The following is a 20,125-nucleotide window of genomic DNA, read 5'->3' on the forward strand; positions in this document are numbered from 1 at the left end:
CCCCCCCTCCTCTGCCTGTCCCCGCCCCCCCCCTCCTCGGCCTGTCCCCGCCCCCCCCTCCTCGGCCTGTCCCCGCCCCCCCCTCCTCGGCCTGTCCCCGCCCCCCCCTCCTCGGCCTGTCCCCGCCCCCCCCTCCTCGGCCTGTCCCCGCCCCCCCTCCTCCGCCTGTCCCCGCCCCCCCCTCCTCCGCCTGTCCCCGCCCCCCCCTCCTCCGCCTGTCCCCGCCCCCCCCGCCTCGGCCTGTCCCCGCCCCCCCCGCCTCGGCCTGTCCCCGCCTCGGCCTGTCCCGCCCCCCCTCCTCGGCCTGTCCCCGCCCCCCCCGCCTCGGCCTGTCCCCGCCCCCCCCCGCCTCCGCCTGTCCCCGCCCCCCCCGCCTCCGCCTGTCCCCGCCCCCCCCGCCTCCGCCTGTCCCCGCCCCCCCCGCCTCCGCCTGTCCCCGCCCCCCCCGCCTCCGCCTCTCCCCGCCCCCCCCGCCTCCGCCTGTCCCCGCCCCCCCCGCCTCCGCCTGTCCCCGCCCCCCCCGCCTCCGCCTGTCCCCGCCCCCCCCGCCTCCGCCTGTCCCCGCCCCCCCCTCCTCCGCCTGTCCCCGCCCCCCCCTCCTCCGCCTGTCCCCGCCCCCCCCTCCTCCGCCTGTCCCCGCCCCCCCCCCCCTCCGCCTGTCCCCGCCCCCCTACTCGGCCTGTCCCCGCCCCCTCTCCTCGGCCTGTCCCCGACCCCCCTCCTCGGCCTGTCCCCGCCCCCCCTCCTCGGCCTGTCCCCGCCCCCCCTCCTCGGCCTGTCCCCGCCCCCCCTCCTCGGCCTGTCCCCGCCCCCCCCTTCCTCAGCCTGACCCCGCCCCCCCCTTCCTCAGCCTGACCCCGCCCCGCCTCCTTCCTCAGCCTGGCCCCGCCCCCAGCCCCGGTCTGGCCCCACCCTCTTGTCTTGCGTGACCCTGCTCCCTTCCCTGGCCTAACCGCACCCCCTTCCAGGCCTGACCCCGCCCCCTTCCCTGGCTGAATCCCGCCCCCTTCTATGTTCTGTTCCCGCCCCCTTCCCCACATGGTCCCGCCCCTTCCCTGGTCTGACCCCGCCCCATCCCCCACATGATCCCGCCTTCTCCCTGCCCTGCCGACCACAAGTATCTTCCTGTGTGCTGGTTACTCACCTGAGGAAGGAGCAGTGCTCTGAAAGCTAGTGTTTGAAACAAACCTGTTGGACTTTAACCTGCTGTTGTAAGGCTTCTTACTGTGCTCACCCCAGTCCAACACTGTCATTTCCACACCCTGGTTATGATTGCTATTGAGTCCAGTTTTTATCAGGCTCCCAGGGCTGTCACTGTCCTCTCACCTTTCCGTCATCTCTTTTGGCCAAGTCTACAATGAGTTCAGGAGCTGAGTGGCCCTGGGGTGGAGGAGTCTTCAACCAGAGGCATTGACTCTGCTCTTCTCCGCTGTGGTGCTGCTTGACCTGTTGAATATTTCCTGCATTTTCTGTTTAATTTCAGTTGTTTTTACAAAAGAGAAATTATATTTGACAAACATTTTTTTGATTGCATATGTAGCAGGAGCAAATAAGGAGGAAATCTATGAATGTAGTACATTTGGATTTTCAAAAGATATTCAATAGGGGCAAGCCAAGAGGCTGTTTCATAAGATTAGGGTTCATGGGATTTGGAATAATATATTACTTTAGATTGAGGAATTGTTACAGAAGAGAAAACAGTTGGAATAAATGGACCAATTTTGGGTGGTGGTGTGTAACTAGTGGGGTGTCACAATGTCACATTAGATTTGTCATGTGTAATAATAATCTTTATTGTCACAAGTAGGCTTACATTAACACTGCAATGACGTTACTGTGAAAAGCCCCTAGTCGCCAGATTCTGGTGCTTGTTCGGTTACGCTAAGGGAGAATTCAGAATGTCCAATTCACCTAACAAGCACATACTTCGGGACTTCGTGGGAGGAAACTGGTGCACCCGGAGGAAACCCACGCAGACACAGGAAGAATGTGCAGACTGCACAGATAGTGACCCAAGCAGGAATCAAACCATGACCCTGGAGCTATGAAGCTACAGTGCCAACGTTTTTCCCAACGTAGAGACGTCGTTGAGCTTTCTTGACTGTTGCATCAACGTGAGTGGACCAGGACAGACTGTTGATGATGGTGACCCCAGGAACTTAAAGCTATCAACCAGCTCCACCTCGGAGCCATTGATGTAGTTGGGGGTGTGTGTCGTACTACGCTTCCTGAAGTTGATGATCAGTTCCTTGGTCTTTTCCAACATTTAGTGAGAGGTTGTTTTCAGTACACCATGCAACCAAGTGATCTATCTCTTATCTATTATGGGCAGCAGGGTAGCATGGTGGTTAGCATAAATGCTTCACAGCTCCAGGGTCCCAGGTTCGATTCCCGGCTGGGTCACTGTCTGTGTGGAGTCTGCACGTCCTCCCCCTGTGTGCGTGGGTTTCCTCCGGGTGCTCCGGTTTCCTCCCACAGTCCAAAGATGTGCGGGTTAGGTGGATTGGCCATGCTAAATTGCCCGTAGTGTCCTAATAAAAAAGTAAGGTTAAGGGGGGGGTTGTAGGGTTACGGGTATAGGGTGGATACGTGGGTTTGAGTAGGGTGATCATGGCTCGGCACAACATTGAGGGTCGAAGGGCCTGTTCTGTGCTGTACTGTTCTATGTTCTATGTTCTATGTTCTATCTCCCTTCTGTAGTCTGAATCGTCGTCGTTTGTGATACCACCCACCAGTCGTATCATCTGCAAAATTATAGATTGAATTGGAGTTGAATCTTGCCACACAATCATGTGTGTTTAGAGAGTACAGTGGAGGGCTGAGCACACACCCTTGCGGGGCCCCGGTGTTGAGGACTATTGTGGAGTAGGTGCTGTTACTTATCCTGACAGATTACGGTCTGTTCGTGAGGAAGTCAACGATGCAGCTGCACAGGGAGGGATCAAGTCCAAAATTGCAGAGTTTGGTTATTAGTCTTGTCGGGATAATGGTGTTGAAGGCGGAGCTGTAGTCTATGAATAGCAGTCTGACGTAGGTGTCTTTGTTGTCGAGATGTTCGAGTTTTGATTGTATGGCCAGAGAGATGGCATCTGCTGTGGATTGGTTGCCGCGATAGGCAAACTGCAATGGATTGAGACCAGCTGGGAGACTGGCGTGGATCCATCTCATGGCTAGCCGCTTGAAGCATTTCATAACATACGTCAGGGTCACCGGACGGTAGTTGTTGAGGCTCGCTACCTTGTTCTTCTTTGGTACTGGTATTATGGTGGTCTTCTTGACAGTTGGCCAGCGCAGGCTCTGAATGTTCACCAAGGGATTCCGTCGGGGCCCGTGACTTTCCGCAGGTTTACTTTCAAGAAGGCAGCTCTTACCTCCGAGGCTATAATAGTGGGTATGAGTGGACTTCCGGTAGCGGCCATATCCGAATACGTCGCGCACACGGCAGCTCCAGCCGGGATCGGAGTTTTGGGCCTTTAAACGGAGCGGCAACAGCACTTTTCTGGCATGGCAAAGGACACTGGAGAGGTTCCCCTCACTGCTGCATGGAGGGAACCAGGAGTGGGGCCGTTAAAAGAGTGATTGTGGGGAAGCGAGCGGAGCGGCTCTGGGAGGACAAAATGGCGGCCAGCGCGGACCAAGCAGCGTGGGCCCAGTGGTCAAGAGAGCAGCAAGAGTTTTTGAGAAGCTGCTTTGCAGAGCTGAAGACGGAGATTCTGGCTCCTATGAAGGCCTCCATGGAACAGATGGTGGAGACTCAGAAGGTCTAGGAGAAAGCGATTAAAGAGGTGGAGAGGAAGGTATCTGATAATGAGGATGAGATCTTGGGCCTGGGCCAGAGTGGAGGCACACGAGGCCTTATACAAGAGGCCTTATACAAGAGTTGGCAGGAGAAGCTGGATGACCTCAAGTATAGGTCCAGGAGTCACAACCTGTGGATTCTGGGCCTCCCTGAAGGTGAAGAGGGAGCGGATGAGAGCACGTATGTGACTACAATGCTGGGGACGCTGATGGGCGTGGGGGTCTTCCCACGGCCCTTGGAGGTGGACGGGGCGCATAGAGTCCTCGCGAGGAAGCCTAGGGTGAATGAACCGCTGAGGGCGATAAGGTTTCATCGCTTCACAGACAGGGAGCGTGTCTTGCATTGGGCAAAGAGGGAGCGGAGCAGTAATGGGAGAACGGCGAGATTCGCATGTACCAGGACTTGGCAGCTGAACTGGTGAGGAGGCGTGCGGGATTCAACCGGGCTAAGGCGGTCCTCCAGAGCAAAGGGGTGACGTTCGGGCTCCTGCATCCGGCGAGGCTTTGGGTAACGTACCAAGTCAGGCATCATTACTTTGATACGCCGGACGAGGCGTGGACATTTATTTATTGTGGGTATGAGTGTGTCCAAGGCTGTTGGGGCGGGTGACACCGATGTATTGGCTGACTGTTCAAAGCGGACATAGAACTTGTTCAGTTCATCGGGGAGAGATGCTCCAGTTCCAGAAATTCCGCCTGGCCTTGCTTTGTAGCCTGTGATCTCATGTAAGTAAACCCTGCCATAAACATCTTTGGTTTGTGTCGTTGGCCTGGGACTCTAGTTTGATCCGGTATTGTTTCTTGGCGTCCCTGATGGCCCTAATAGTACAGACAGGTACATACCAGATGGAATACACACCTGGGGGTTAAATGCTTGGCTGCTGGCCTGCCAAGAGCAGATTTCTTCTGAGATTCTGGGACTCTCTCTCTCCCTCTGTCTCTCTGATAGTTAGCCTGTGTGTGTGTTGAGAAAAGCAGCTAGAAGTTACTACACACTGGAAGCAACACAGTGACTGTAAAAAGAAGCTGGAATGTCTCGACTGCACTATATTATTTCTTATGCTCAAATAATGCTCGTAGTCTTCCAGTTGAAGTAAATGCTTTATTGAGTAAGTTTGTTCTCTTGCCAGAGCTTAAACTAAACCTTACATGAACATGATTGATTAAGAAGTACACCTGTGCTGAGCTGTCTGTGTCTTGTGACTAGCTGCTGTTCCTGTGAAAAGAGCTGATCCTGGCTTTCGTCTGTCTATGTATACATCTCTAGTGCTCCCTCTAGTGGTTATTTAGTTGTAGTGTATTTACATTAACCCCTTGTGTACATGCAGATATGCAGATCACTACATCCCCCCTTTTTTCTTTTTACATATTGTCTGTATGGTGTTAAAGAAAATTGTACAAAACAGGTAGATAAATGATGATATGTATATCTGGACAAGATGTGATGATATTGATAATTATACACAGCCAATTAATATTTTTGAGTCCAATCTTTATAAATTTAGTTGGTTGAGTTTCTCCTTCTGCTGTTGAAGTGGTAATGTTGATATTACAGCGTCTTTGTGAATGTGGTCAGTGTTCTTGTGTTTAAGTAACCAACAAGTGATTATGAGGTGTTCGAATGGTCAAATCACTTTTGTTGTCTGACCTGGACTTTCTCCTGTGCTTGCTGTATCAATTCTGTATGTCATCTTTGTTGTCTGACCTGGACTTTTTCCTGTCCTTGCAGTATTGATTCTGTATGTCAGCTTTGTTGTCTGACCTGGACTTTTTCCTGTGCTTGCGGTATTGATTCTGTATGTCATCTGCCTTGAAAACTGGTTTGCTTGTTTGTTGTGGAGCAATTATGAATTTGTGAGATTCGTTGTTATGCCACGTTATATTTATACTTGCCATTGTTTTGGACTGTGCTGCTACATTGTCCTTCATGTGCAGAGTTGTACCCTGTTGTACAGGTTGTTGTTTCATTGTTGTTGTTTTTGTTGTTTCTGTCGTTTCTGTCTTTGTTGTTTTCGTTGTTGTTTTTGTCGTACTTGTTGTTTCTGTTGTTGTCTTTGTTGTGCTTGTTGTTGTTGTTTTTCTCATGCTTCGTGATGTAGTTTTTGGTGTTCTTGTTGTGCTCAATGACTGTTCCTTGTGGATAATTTGAGTCATTCTCAAAGTTATTGGTATCAGTGTCCTTTGTGGTATCTGATGGTTCATTGAGCGTTTCGACTTGATGTATGTGCGAATGATCTGATGTTGCATTGATCTTGGTGACATCAGTCATTTCTGGTTGCTTTGATTCCTCTTTGATTCCTTGGTGCTCCTCTTCTGGAGTCATTTCAGGTTGATTTGCTTCAGCTTTAATGTCTTGGTGCTCCTCTTTTGGAGTCAACGTCGTCAAGATTTCAGTTTCTTGTAGGTTGTCAAGAGTAGATGAGGTTTTAATTGATGTGGTCTCACTGGACTCAAGAGTAGTTTTGCTTTGATTGTTGAGTGCTTCTGTACAGATGAACTGAAGTCCATATAGACAACATCCACTGCCCTACCTGCATCAATCATCTTGTGATCTTGCACATCGTGTATGCTGATTGTGATCACTGTGTCAGTATTCGTACATACAGTGGTTGGACATTCATTGTCTTCTTGTTGTTCATCAAATAAGATAGATAGACTTTCATAGTCTTCTTTTTGTTGTTCAAATGAGCTGGGTAGACTTTCATAGTCTGCGTCTGGTTGCTCAAATAAGGTGGATAGACCTTCATAGTCTTCATGCATGGTTTTCTCTCTGGAGTCTTTAATTGCTTCCATTCTGGAGTCTGTCAATGAGCTCTCTGTGGAGGCTTGCATTGCTCTCCGTATTGAGTCGTGCAATCGATCTGTGCTCTCTCAATGGAGTCGGTCAGTCCTCTGTGCGGCGTCATTTTCTTCTTGGCAATTCGACAGGTTTCTGTCATCCAATGTATCACTGATCTTCTTTGAGACAGGATCTACTCCCATTTGGAAGCAAGTGGACGTATTAGCAAGAGGCAGCATGGGCAAGATGGATACAGAACTAGCTAGGTCATAGAAGGCAGAGAGTAGCAATGGAAGGGTGCTTTTCTGATTGGAGGGCTGTGACTAGTGGTGTTCCGCAGGGATCAGTGCTGGGACCTTTGCTGTTCATAGTATATACAAATGATTTGGAGGAAAATGTAACTGGTCTGATTAGTAAGTTTGCGGACGACACAAAGGTTGGTGGAATTGCGGATAGTGATGAGGACTGTCAGAGGATACAGCAGGATTTAGATAGTTTGGAGACTTGGGCGGAGAGATGGCAGATGGAGTTTAATCCGGACAAATGTGAGGTAATACATTTTGGAAGGCCTAATATAGGTAGGGAATATACAATGAATGGTAGAACCGTCAAGTGTATTGACAGTCAGAGAGATCTAGGTGTACAGGTCCACAGGTCACTGAAAGGGGCAACACAGGTGGAGAAGGTAGTTAAGAAGTCATACGGCATGCTTGCCTTCATTGGTCGGGGCATTGTGTATAAAAATTGGCAAGTCATGTTGCAGCTGTATAGAACCCTAGTTAGGCCACACTTGGAGTATAGTGTTCAATTCTGGTCACCACACTACCAGAAGGATGTGGAGGCTTTAGAGAGGGTACAGAAGAGATTTGCCAGGATGTTGCCTGGTATGGAGGGCATTAGCTATGATGAGAGGTTGAATAAATTCATTTTGTTCTCACTGGAATGACAGAGGTTGAGGGGCGTCCTGATAGAAGTCTACAAATTTATGAGGGGCATAGACAGAGTGGATAGTCAGAGACTTTTTTCCAGGGTAGAGGGGTCAATTACTACAGGGCATATGTTTAAGGTGCGAGGAGCAAGGTTTAGAGGAGATGCATGAGGCAAGTGTTTTTACACAGAGGGTAGTGGGTGCCTGGTACCCGCTGCCGGAGGAGGTGGTGGAAGCAGGGACGATAGTGACATTTAAGGGGCATCTTGACAAATGCATGAATAGGATGCCGAATAGAGGGATAAGAATCCCGGAAGTGTACAAGATTTTAGTTTAGACGGGCAGCATGGTGGGCGCAGGCTTGGAGGGACGAAGGGCCTGTTCCTGTGCTGTACTTTTCTTTGTTCTTTGATCTAACATTACGTCATGGTATCGGATTCATCTACCATGAGTAGAGTCGTGTTGAGATTTGCAACCGTGTTGCTGATGCTCTAATTATCATATCCAAATAACTGAGCCATGTCTGAGTAGTATTCTTTGATAGACAAGTCATCCTCTGTGATTTTGGATTTGTTTTGCGCTCTTCACTTTTAATTAACAAGTCATCTTCTTTAGTTTGCCGTTTGTTAATGTGCTCTTCACTTTGGATTGTGCAAACTGCTTGTTCCAGGGTGCTGAGGAAGTTATTTTCAGCTGCTGGGTGAAGTTCAGGCAATGTTGTGCCTCTTGAGGTAAATTTTTTGGATTTTGTACCTTTAAGAGTCTTCTTTGTGATTTTTGGGCATTTCCCCTTTAAGTGAGTGTGGTCTGAGTCATCTGACGTCATGACGTCATACGTACTAGTCAATTCCACATGCGCAAATCGGTCATCGCGCGTTGTGTGTTTTTCTTCAACTGCGCATGCGCGGCTTGCAGCATGCGTAGACCGATCCTCGAATGATGTGCGATCTTTTCCACGCATGCGCAGAATGATCTTTGCCCAATGCGTTTTTCTCAACAGCGCATGCGCGGCTTCCGTTTCCTGCGTATGCGCAGAACAGAATTTTGCCGGTTTGAATCTTTTGTTGATGTGCGCATGTGTGGACAGTTTTGAATCAGCGGTGCCGTGATTAGGAAGCTGGTTTGAACACAGAGACTCCATTTTAAGTTTCTCAGCCTCATGGAGAACTTTTTTGGCGTTCTTTCTTTGTGAAAACTCAACGTAGATTAATGTTTTCTTGCGATTTGCACTTTTCAATCGTGATTTCCAGCATTAAACCTTTGTTTTAATAATAATTGTTTGAGTTTCGCATCACTTATTCTCTGTGCAATTAGGTCTCTGAGCATTGAATCTCTTAAAGCAGCATAGTTGCAGGTGTTAGTGATCTTCAAATTTTTCGAGTATCACTTTCAATTTAGTTCTGTCTTCACCTTCCAAGTAATTAAAGGAGTTGTAGATCTCTCTAGCTTGATGTCCTACTATTGTTAGTAGCAGTGCTATTTTTTTGTCTTCAGAGACTGTGCTCAAATCATTAGCTACCATATATAGTTGGAACATTTGTTTAACAATTTTCCAGTTATCAGTAAGTTACAGGTTGTTTTCAGCTGCCTGTAGGTCAAACATGTTCCATCGAATCGGTCGGTCGTCGAGGATCCATATGCTGCGAGGCCTTCCCAAGTCGAATGTCCGGTACGAGTTTTATTCTCTTTTCAATCTTTCTTTCTGTAATATGTCTAGCAAGCTTTCCTGAAATCACGTCCTCGTACCACATACTATTTCTTATGCCCGAATACTGCTCGTAGTCTTCCAGTTGAAGTAAATGCTTTATTGAGTAAGTTTGTTCTCTCTCCAGAGCTTAAAATAGATGTTACATGCACATGATTGATTAAGAAGTACACCTGTGCTGAGCTGTCTGTCTGTGTCTTGTCACTAGCTGCTGTTCCTGTGAAGAGGGCTGATCCTGGCTTTCGTCTGTCTATTTACACGTCTCCAGTGCTCCCTCTAGTGATTACTTAGTTGTCGTGTATTTACATGCAGATATGCAGATCACTACATGAACTACATCAGCAGCAGCCAACTTGACTGAAAATAAACACATTGGCCACAACTCATCATCATCTACTCCTCACAACTCGAGAACTTTCATATAACATTTTATTTATATTTATTTATAATCCATGTGAATATAGGTGTATGTGTTTTAACATTTCTCCCTCTTTTTTTTGAGGAGCGAATAAACTGTCTTAACTCAGGAAAGCCTGGTTGAACTGGCTCCTTTTAAAACCTAACAATTAGGTATGGAAAAGATACCCAAGAAAAAGGGAATTTTGTTTGAATAAAACTTTGTTTCTACAAGCTTGAGAGTGGGTTGAATAAAGACACAGAGCTGGTCATCCCTCCTCATCCGGGTTCGTGACACTTAGGGGTATCCTAGCCGGACGTTGACAAATTGAATGATCTCACCTGGATCGTAACATTTGGGGAACCTCACCTGGGACTGGTCATAACACCTCTCACTTCCCCACATTATACTCCATCTGCCATCTTGTTGGCTAACCACGTAAACTGTCTTCATCTCTCTGCAGCCTCCTCATAGTTTAATCTCCACCTAACTGTGTTGTCAGCAAACCTAGACATATTACTCTCTGTCTCTTCATCTAAGTCTTCCATATAAATTGTAAAATGGCTGAGGCCCATTCTCTCTTATACCTACCTCTGGAATGTAGCTCTTTTGTCCTTGTTTACTTAAAGGCTGTAATGAGATCTGATATTGAGTGGCCCTGGTGGAACCCAAACTGAGCATTAGTGAGCTGTTTATTGGTGAATATGTGCCACTCAATAGCACTGACAATAGTATTCATCTTCACTTTGAAGAGTGTACTGATGGGACTGTCATTAACCAGATTTGCTTTGTTCTGCCTTTTCTGGACAGGAAATACCTGGGTATTTGTCAGTAGATGCCAATTTTGCAGCTCACTGAAACAGCTTGTTTCTGGCTTGAGGGTTCTGGCTAGACCCAAAGCACAAGTTTTAAGTGCTACTGGGATATTGTCAGGTCTCGTAGGCATTGCTGTGTCCAGTGTGCTAAGTTGTTTCTTGATATCATATGGAGGATTCAATTGGCTGTACACTGGCACCATTGATGCTGGGGATCTGTGGAGGAGGCTGAGATGGAAAATCCACTCAGCATCTAGTTGAAGATGGTTTCAGTTGCCTTTTGCAATGACATGCTGGGTTCTCCTCCCATCATTGAGGATGGAGATGTTTGTAGAGTTCCTCTTCAAGTCACTTATTTAATTGTCCACGACCATTCATGACTGGATGTGGAGGACGGCAGAGCTTTGAACTGATGTATGTTATGATACCCTAGGCTAGTGCATGGTCAATCCCGGCCCCACTTGACCCGGGGTCACAACACAAATGAATTAACCTATAATTCTCAGAAACTGCCCAAAATCTGAGTCCCGTGGCTGTCCAATACAGTCGGCAATTACTGTTTATTTGAAGCAAGAGCTATAATAAAATCTGCAGCAAATACACCTGGTTAACTATCACCTAATTCCTAATTCCCCACTATAACCTGCCCCTCGCCCTCTATATACACACAAGACAGGCAAACGCAGAGGGGGAGAAAGGGGATAAACATTACAAGTAAAAGAGAAAAAAAATTGTTTCCGAGGGGTGTTTCCAGCACCCTGCTGCTCTTCAAACCTTGCTTTCAGTTTGAGATTTTTACTGTAGATTCAGTCAGGCCTCTATAGATGTCGGAATACAGCACTCAGCCTTTCAGGGGAGAGAGAGAGAGAGAGTCCTGAGGCAGGATTCTCCATTTCAGAGACTATGGGCGCGATTCTCCGCTGCACACGACGGGTCGGAGAATAGCGGGAGGGCCTTCCCGACATTTTTCCCGACCTCCCGCTATTCTCCCCCCCCCCCCCCCCCCCCCCCCCCCCCCCCCCACGGCCGCCCACGACACGAATCGGTGGGCACCGATCGCGGGCAGCGGGTCCGATACCCGCGCACTATTTGTTCCTCCGCCGCCCCGCAGGATCGGTCCGCGGGGCGGCTGAGGGGCATGACGGCCAGTGCATGCGCGGGTTTGGCGCATATGCGTGATGACGTCATCCGCGCATGCGCGGGTTGGAGCCGTCCAACCCGCGCATGCGCGGCTGATGTCATCGTGCGCGTCAGCCGCCGTGACGCTTGGCGCGCGGGCTTAGCGACGGTCACTAAGCCAGCAATGCTGTGCTTCACGGGGCCGCGCTGCTAGCCCCACCCGGGGGGAGAATCGGGTCCCGGGAGGGAGCGCGGAGGCTGCCGTGAAACACGGCCAGTTTCACGGCAGCCTTTACGACTCGCCGCATTTGCGGAGAATCGCGCCCTAAGTGCTAATGCCGGGACTGAATTGGTGGACTTTCACAACAGCAAAATTGGTGTCGCTCCCAGAGCAATTCATCAATCGTTAATGGGCTAGCACTGGCGCTACATGGAACATGATCGATTCCAATGATAAACGGTGTCGGGTACGCCAGAGTTGGGATTGACACTCGAGAGGCTGACAAACTGCAAGTGCCTATTGGCACTCCACCCCCCACACATACAGCATCCTAGCAAACAGGATGGCAGCATGGAGAGCAGCATCCCGGTTCACGGATGCTGAGCTTGAGACCCTGCTAGATGCCGTGGAGAAGAGGCGGGCTACCCTATACCCTGGCTGGGAAGGAGGTTGCCACCCGCCTCCATATACCGGGCCTGGGTGCAGGTGGCAGATGCCATTAGCTCCGTGAGCCTCACTGCCAGGACCGGACAGCTGTGCCGCAATTAACTACACAACCTCCTCAGGGAGACCACTGTGAGTAGCCATCACTGTGCCCCTGGCACCAAACTATGTCCCACACACCCACAACCCCCACCCAGAGGGCGAGCGCAACCCACCCTGCACCACATGCCTGCACCCATACCAGCCGACATGGCTGGGTGCGCTGGCCACAAAGACCATCAGCCACCTAATCCCTATTTCGCATGCGTCTCACTGTCTAACACTGTGCATTTTCTGTAGGAGAAGGCAGCCCACAACCGCCAAGAGTGGGAAAAGACTGGAGGGGGACAGCCGGACCTGTGGCCCCTCACCATGGTGGAGCAACAGGCACTGGAACTGGTTGTTGGGCCCGGAGAGATACCCACATTTTCAACTCAGCCATTGTCACCATCTTCTATTCTGGCAAAATGCTCGCCCAACAACCAAATTAGACCCCGCTGAGTTGGGGTCTCCCATGGCATGTGTGTCACCAACCCTACCACCCCCCCCTCACCCCATGGGAGGCAAAGGCAAGTGTGTTGGCCCTCCTCTCCATGAAGAGATCCCCATGATACCCCAAAGACTGCCACTTTTGGACAAGGTTCCACCCTCATTCCCACCACCTTGGACATTGACTCATCTGTAGCCTGCCCAAAACTCAGTAAGTCTGGGGTAACACCAGAACATGTGGGGGTGGTTGGCCGTGCCTCCTTGGCACCATTCGCATTTATCCTCCATCTCCGGGAAGAACCTGCTCATTCGGGTTCTGGTTAAGTGGACTCTGTGTACCACTTTTAGCTGCATTAAGCTTAGCCTCGTGCATGCGGAGGTGGAGTTGACCCTGTGCAGTGCTTTGCTCCAGAGTCCCAGTCTATTTCAAACCACAAGTCCTCCTCTCACTCTTCTCTTGTCCGTCTATTTTGGTGTTCACCGGGACTAATCCTGAGTTCAAAGAGGCCTGGAAAATTTCTGTCAATGGTTCTGCAATGTGCTCCCTTACCTCACTCAGCAATCTAGGATAGATCCTATCCAAGTCTGCCGACTTCTCTACCTGGAGTGCTGCCAGTCTTTTTAGCACAGTTTCTTTATCTATATCTATATTGCTCAGTTGCTCCATACCCACATTTTCAACTCAGCCATTGTCACCATCTTCTATTGTGGTAAAATGCATTACCTCACATTTGTCAGGATTAAACTCTATTTTTAATTTCTCTACCCAAGTCTCCAACCTATCTTTGTCCTGCTGTATCCTCTGACAATCCTCAACACTATCTGCCACTCCACCGACCTTGGTCATCCGTGAACTTACTAATCAGACCAGCTACAAATCGTTTATGTATACCACAGACAACAGAGGCCCCAGCACAGATCCCTGTGGAACACCACTAGTCACTGCCTTCCATTCAGAAAAACACCCTTCGCTTCTGTGACTGAGCCAGTTCTGTATCCATCTTACCACCTCACCTCTGATCCTGTATAACTTCAACTTTTGTACCAGTCTGCCATGAGGCACCTTGTCAAAGGCTTTACTAAAGTCTATGTAAACAACATCCACTGCCCTCCCCTCATCAATCATCTGTGTCACCTCCTCAAAAAACTCAATCAAGTTAGTGAGGCACGAAACCATGCTGCCTATCGCTAATTGTTTACAAATGGGTATATAATCCTGTCCCTGAGAATTCTCTCCAATAATTTACCTACTACTGCCGTGAGGATCACCAGCCTACAGTTTCCATTATTATTCCTGCTACCTTTCGTAAACAGCGGTACCACATTAGCTATTCTCCAGTCCTCTGGGATCTCACCTGTAGCCAATGAGGATACAAAGATGTCAGTCAAGGCCCCAGCAATTTGCTCCCTTGCTTCCCTCAGTATTCTGGGGTAAATCCCATCCGGCACAGGAGACCTATCTCCCTTAATATCTTTTAAAAGACCCAATACCTCTTCCTTCTCAATGTTAACCTGATCCCAGACTGTAGTCGACTGGAATGCTGGAAGTGTCACGGATCTCCGACATCTCACAGTTAGAGCGCTGCACCTCGCTGAGTGACATTTACGCACTAGTTAATTAATTCAAAATAAATACTTAAATCATTATTAGATTAAGTTACGATTAACTATATGGTCCCTGGCGCTAGATGTTTACTGTAAAATTAAATACTAATCTCCATCCTCAGGCTCAGTTACTCCTCTACCTAGTTAAGTAATTAATTATAATTAGTTTTTTCAAAGTTTTTATTTTAATGTTTTTATTTCAAATTTAATTCAGATTCTCTACCAGCCAAACAGGTCACAGATTTACTGTGACATAACTTCTCAGTTTTTCCCCCCACAATTTGAAAGCACAGAGAGACACAGACACAAATCCCACTTACCTTCCCAGACTGCACTCCGGATTTCTCCCGCTCAGAGACACAGACACAAATCCCACTTACCTTCCCCGACTGCACTCCGGATTTCTCCCGCTCAGAGACACAGACACAAATCCCACTTACCTTCCCAGACTGCACTCCGGATTTCCCCCACTCAGACACACAGACACAGACATAAATCCCACTTACCTTCCCAGACTGCGCTCCGGATATCCCCTGCTCAGAGACACAGACACAAATCCCACTTACCTTCCCAGACTGCGCTCCGGATATCCCCCGCTCAGAGACACAGACACAAATCCCACTTACCTTCCCAGACTGCACTCCGGATTTCTCCTGCTCAGAGACAGAGACACAAATACCACTGACCTTCTCAGACTGCACTCCGGATTTCTCCTGCTCAGACACACAGACAAAAATCCCACTTACCTTCCCAGACTGCACTCCGGATTTTCCCCGCTCAGACACACAGACACAGACACAAATTCCACTTACCTTCCCAGACTGCACTCCGGATTTCTCCTGCTCAGAGACACAGACACAAATCCCACTTACCTTCCCAGACTGCACTCTGGTTTTCTCCTGCTCAGCTGCACTCCTGAAATGAAGGACTTACCTGCCTTACCTGATACTCACCAATCAGCTTTCTCTCTTGTTGTCACCGGCAGCAGGGCAAGGCCACTCCCTGGAAATTTGTGCAACAAATCAAGGGAGAAAAGGCATCTCATCCCACCCAGCTTTGAATTCCCATCCAGCTTCAAATTCCCAAACTCATTCTTCGATGTGTCTCTCTCTGGATGTGTCAGCTGGCTCACTGGTAGTAATCCAGAGATGGAACGGGCTGGACTGTGTCAGAGTCGGAGGGTGGCAGAGCGACAGGGAGCTCTGTAAAGTCCATGATGGGGTCGTCGTGATGGCGAGGCAGGATCTGAAGATCACGTGGCGAGCGCGGAATGAGTCACAGTGCACGCCTATTTCGGTGCAGAAGAGAGCCGTCTGGTAGACGAACCAGGAATGAATGGGGGGCCACTTGTCTGAGCACCACTGCGGCGGCAGACCAGCCACCATCTGGAAGCTGGACATGGACGTTGTCATCGGGAGCCACAGCAGGGAGATCAGTGGCATGGGAGTCGTAGGCCGATTTGTGCTGGGCCCGAGTCAGCTGCATCCGGCGAAGGACCGGAACATGGTCCAGGTCCGGGACATGGATGGACGGCACCGCCGTCCGCAGCGTGCGATTCATGAGTAGTTGAGCCGGTGACAGGCCGGTGGACAAAGGGGCGGAGCGGTAGGCAAGCAAGGCAAGGTAAAAATCAGAACCACCATCGGCCGCCTTGCACAGGAGCCGTTTTACGATGTGCACTCTCTTCTCTGCTTTACCATTGGATTGGGGGTAAAGGGGACTGGATGTGACATGTGTGAAGTTGTACTGTCTGGCAAAGTTGGACCACTCCTGACTGGCGAAACAGGGGCCATTGTCGGACATGACCATGAGTGGGATGCTGTGTCGAGCGAAGGTTTCCTTACACGCACGAATGACTGCAGCTGAGGTGAGGTTGTGCAACCTTACCCCCTCCGGGTAGTTCGGGGAAATAGTCCACAATGAGGACATAGTCCCGGCCACATCACGAACTGGTACCATGATGTGTTGGGTACTCTGGATCTGTGGAGACTGCGTTTACCTTAGCAGTGACATAGACAGGCTACCAACACTTGTAATAGTACAACACTATTTTATTAAGCTAAGAACTGTTGAACATACTTTCACTGTAGGTCGACACTATGTTAGATTAACTGAAGACCTATGCCTATCCTGACCAGTCTAAACTGTTATCACATGGTGAAGGTCTGAGCTACAAGCTGCGAGCTCTGTCCTCAGAGGCTGCATCCCGAATGAGCGGGAAGACTAGTGCCCTCTGGCTTTATAGTGAGCGTGCCCTAACTGGTGATTGGCTGCTGTGTTGTGCGTGTTGATTGGTCTTGCAGTATGTCAGTCAGTGTGTATCTGCACCATTATATACAGATGTGTATATTATGACAACCGGCATTCCCTCCAGTGTGGCTGTTACCATCGCGTATTGACCTGCCTGATTAGCCAAGAAGCGGACTTTCTTATTGATTCAAATTGCCACCCCCAGGCCTGCTATCAAAGCCTGAGGGAAAAACCTGACTCACACAGACCTTCCGCAGCCTGGTCTGGCCCACACCTGCAAGTGAGTGTCCTGTAAAAACACCATTTCAGCCCCAACTTCTTTAAATGAGGGAAAACTCTTGCCCTTTTCACAGCCCCCCCCACCCGTCTTCCCCACCCCGGGCCCCGCATGTTCCAGGTGATTAGCCTTGTTGGGGGCCTTTCACCATCACCCCTCACCTTCGAGTCAGCCAATACCACCATGATGAATCATCCCTTCATTGCAAATTCTTAGATTCCAGGCCCACCTAAGATGGCCAGAACATCTCCTGGTCACGGTTAGCACTCTATCCCTCCCACCCGCATTCCCCCCAACCTTCCACTATCTCCTTCCTTCCCCTCTGAGCTCGCAAACTACCCGCTGCATCAGCTAACTCCTTCCCAAGACCAAAGAAACTTATTGTGGCTCACCAAAACTGGCCCAATGAGTCGCAGCACCCCTCCCCCTATTACACTCCCTTTGTCCCTCAGGAAAAGATATCCGTCATCCTGACCTTGTCTGGCCTAAATTTGACTCCACAGCAATCTGGGGATGGGAACAAATGTTGGCCCAGCCAGCGACACCCACATCCCATGAACTAATAAAAAAAACTCCTGTTCACTAGCTACTCCTTCTAGTTAGTGACGTTGGCCCAACCCAGGGTCCATTCCCAAAAAGCTAACGGAAAACAAGAACATAGTCCCCTTGCCCGTCCTCCCACCTGAGTGCCCAAACCCTTTCGTCCTTACTATACTCTTCTCCTCCAAGTATTATACCAATCACCCATTTTTCAACCTCAACATCCAAAAAAAACGAGACTTAAAACATTGTAATATAACATCGTCAACAACTCCATTCTGTCTTTCACATAGAAAGTCCCATCAGCTCTCCTCAGATCAGCACCAATCCTTTCTCTTTGATGCAGGCCTCTGCCTGCTCCGGCGTTTCAAAGTAATAGTCTTTTGAGTGCATCGTGACTCTCATTCTAGCTGGATACACCACCCTGAATCACACTCCTTTGTTGTATAACACCACCTTCAACTTATTGAAGGCTGCACGCCTCTTTGCTAGCTCGGGCCCAATGTCCTGATAGATCTGCACTGTTTGCCCATTTCAGTCAATATTGTAATGGACTGCATCTTTACATCAGGCAGGAAGAATGCAGAAGGCATGAGTGATGACTTACTTTGATTGACGTGGCTGGTGTCCAATGAATTAGCTCATATGTCTGTGCCCTGCCTGGTGGCCAGTGGTGATTGCTTCTGGTCCCACTGACATGTTTCTCAGTGTCACAAGGCTGGAGTTAGTTTCACTTTGGTTTTGAAGCCTGGATGGAGGAGTTCTAACTCTTATTCTCAAAGATCTGATGAAATCTCTCTAGGCATCAAATGTAAAAGCTCTTTTTCGCTCCAAAGAAGGCACATGTGCGAGGAGCTGGTAGAGGGGCTGGGGGCGCCGATAGAGTTGGAGGAGCTAGTCAGGGGGATTGGACAAATGCAGTCAGGTAAGGCCCCGGGGCCGGACGGGTTCCCGGTGGAATTTTATAAAAAGTATGCGGATCTGGTGGGCCCCCTGTTGGTGCGTGCCTTCAATGAGGCATGGGAGGGGGGGGGGGGGGGGCTTTGCCCCCGACGATGTTGCGGGCACTGATCTCTCTGATCCTAAAGCGGGATAAGGACCCCTTGCAGTGTGGATCATACAGGCCTATCTCGCTCCTCAATGTTGACGCCAAGTTGCTGGCGAAGATCCTGGCCACCAGGATAGAGGATTGTGTGCCAGGGGTGATACACGAAGATCAGACAGGATTTGTCAAGGGACGGCAGCTCAACACGAATGTGCGGAGATTGCTAAATGTTATCATGATGCCGGCAGTGGAGGGGGAGGCGGAGATAGTGGTGGCGCTGGATGCAGAGAAAGCGTTTGATAGAGTTGAGTGGGGGTACCTGGGGGAGGTGCTGGAGCGGTTCGGATTTGGGGAGGGATTCATCAAATGGGTGAGGCTGCTCTACGCGGCTCCGATGGCGAGTGTAGTTACAAATGGAAGGAGATCGGAGTACTTTAGGCTCTACCGTGGGACCAGGCAGGGGTGCCCCCTGTCCCCCTTGCTCTTTGCACTGGCGATTGAACCTCTGGCTATGGCGTTGAGGGAGTCAGGGAGATGGAGGGGTCTGGTGCGGGGTGGGGAGGAACATCGGGTATCGCTGTATGCGGACGACCTGCTGTTGTATGTGGCGGACCCAGAAGGGGGAATGTCGGGGGTGAGGGATCTGTTGGCGGAATTTGGGGGCTTCTCGGGCTATAAGCTAAATTTAGGCAAGAGCGAGGTATTTGTAGTACACTCGGGAGATCAGGAGGAGGGAATTGGGAGGCTCCCGTTTAAGAGGGCAGTGAAGAGTTTCAGATATCTGGGGGTGCAGGTGGCCAGGAGTTGGGGGACTCTCCATAAACTTAATTTTACCAGGCTGGTGGAGCAGATGAAGGAGGAATTTAAAAGGTGGGACATGATGCCGCTATCGTTGGCGGGTAGAGTGCAGTCCGTCAAAATGATGGTTCTCCCGAGGTTCTTGTTCCTCTTCCAGTGTTTGCCCATCTTTATCCCTAGGGCCTTTTTTAGAAGGGTGACCAGCAGCAGCATGAGCTTTGTTTGGGCGCATGGGACCCCGAGGGTGAAGAGGGTCTTCTTGGAGCGGGGTAGAGATGGGGGGGGGGGGGGGGGGGGGGGGGGGGGTCTGACGTTACCCAATCTCTCGGCGTACTACTGGACGGCCAATGTGTCGATGGTGCGCAAGTGGGTGATGGAGGGGGAGGGGGAAGCATGGAAACGGATGGAGAGGGCGTCCTGTGGAGATAAAAGCCTGGGGGCCCTGGTAACGGTGCCATGGCCGCTCCCTCCTACGAGGTATACCACGATTCCGGTGGTGGCGTCTACCCTCAAGATTTGGGGGTAGTGGAGGCGACATAGGGGAGAAGTGGGGGGCTCGATGGAGGCTCCGTTAAGGGGGAACCATAGGTTCGTCCTGGGGAACATTGATGGGGGATTTCAGGGTTGGCACAGAGCGGGCATCAGATAGCTGTTTATTGATGGGAAGTTTGCGAGCCTGGGGGAGTTGGAGGAGAAATTTGTGCTCCCCCCCCGGGGAACATGTTCAGGTATCTGCAGGTAAAGGCGTTTGTTAGACGGCAAGTGGAGGGATTCCCTTCGCTTCCCACGAGAGGGGTAAGTGACAGGGTGCTTTCGGGGGTCTGGGTCGGAGAGGGGAAGATATCTGATATCTACAAGGTTATGCAGGAGGTGGAGG

Source organism: Scyliorhinus canicula, chromosome 7 (genome assembly GCF_902713615.1).
Source record: "Scyliorhinus canicula chromosome 7, sScyCan1.1, whole genome shotgun sequence".
NCBI classification, from domain to species: Eukaryota; Metazoa; Chordata; class Chondrichthyes; order Carcharhiniformes; family Scyliorhinidae; genus Scyliorhinus; species Scyliorhinus canicula.